Genomic DNA, 1662 nt, shown 5'->3' on the forward strand with positions numbered 1-1662 from the left:
AGGAGAGGAGAGGAGAAGAGAAGAGAAGAGAAGAGAAGAGAAGAGAAGAGAAGAGAAGAGAAGAGAAGAGAAGAGAAGAGAAGAGAAGAGAAGAGAAGAAAAGAGAAGAAAAGAAAAGAAAAGAAAAGAGGAAGAGTAGATTTTTTAACATGAGATAATGATGCTGGGGTACAGCAGCTTTTAGCTCTTGTGTTTTCATGTTGTGTGTGAGAGGCTCGCTGGATAGCCATTCAAATCTTTAGTGACCTATGTCCATGTTCTAACTGACCACAACTATTGAATCCAGTGGTGAAATCCTGGGAAACCCAAATGGAAGAGACATGAAATGTCCGGATTCTAGGGAGGGCAGTGGCATTTGATGCTCTTCCCTTGGTTCCTTTCCCCTCTCTGTTTTTTTTTTTCTGTCATATATTTTAAAATTTAATTAGATATTTTCTTTATTTACATTTCAAATGTTATCCCCTTTCCCTGTTTTCCCTCTGCTAACCCCCTATCCCCTCCTCCCTCACCCTGCTTCTTATAAAGAGAAGCCCATCCCCATATTTAGCTAGTTTAATCTTAGGACAGTCTAATCTTAACTTACCTGGTACAGTAGTTTTAATGTCGATATAATTATGATAAGGAGAGAACCTCCCACTAGGAGGATTACGAGGTTCATGTTTACCATGGTTGGTCGTTTACTGGAGTCTGCTTAACGGGAGGAAGATGTAGTAGCAGCAACAGGAGCAGCAGGAACAGCAGGAACAGCAGGAGCAGCAGCAGCAGCAGCAGCAGCACCACCACCACCACCAGTCAGATCTAGTAGGCAGGCTGACAGAGTCTGGTTTCAAGAAGCGTTCATCCTACAGTGCCTGGTGATAACTGGCATGAGCTGCCTGTGCCCTGCCTTTTATACTGCATTTGAAGTCACAGCTCCTCATTTTCTACACAAGTGCAACCTCATAATTAGGGTCCTCTCTCTGGCAGGACCATCCTGGACAGCAGGAAGACTGGTGTGCCCTAGTCACTGCCTGACTGGGTATAGGACCAGGTCATGAGTTTGGAGAAAAAGAATTGGGAGGCTGGGGTTGGATTCCATCAGAATGATACTGCGAAAAACATAGACTATAAACAGAGCCATCAAATGTGTGATGAAAAAAGCATTAACCCCTCCTTTGTTGCTTAAAGATACATGTCTTTGTTACAACCTCCATCACTCACTTGAAGAATGTTAAAAAAAAAAATCAAAAACAGAAACACTCCAGGTACCATGAGTTGTGTGGTGTTGTCATCGATAATGGGGTCCCACTATAAGTTTGCGGAGAGTACACCATTGACTTAGCAGTAGTCTAGGGTGTTTGGGAGATTTTCACAGGACTCTCTTGACTGACAACTCAATTGAATATAAACAGGACCTACCACTAGAAGCCTTATCTGTTAACAAAATCACCAGTTGACACTGGGTATCCCCCATTACTAGGAGTACTTATAGGCTCACCTTCACAGATTCCATGGAAGAGGAGGCAGAAATAGTGTAAAAGCCAGCAGGAATGAAGGATATCAAGAGAGTAAGGGCATCTGAATCAACTAAGCAAGGCGCATATGAGCTGACAGAGACTGAAACAACAAGCACAGGGCATACAAAGATCTATACCTAGTCCTTTGTATATATATTATAGTTAC

This window comes from Mus pahari, chromosome X, assembly GCF_900095145.1.
Source record: "Mus pahari chromosome X, PAHARI_EIJ_v1.1, whole genome shotgun sequence".
NCBI lineage: Eukaryota > Metazoa > Chordata > Mammalia > Rodentia > Muridae > Mus > Mus pahari.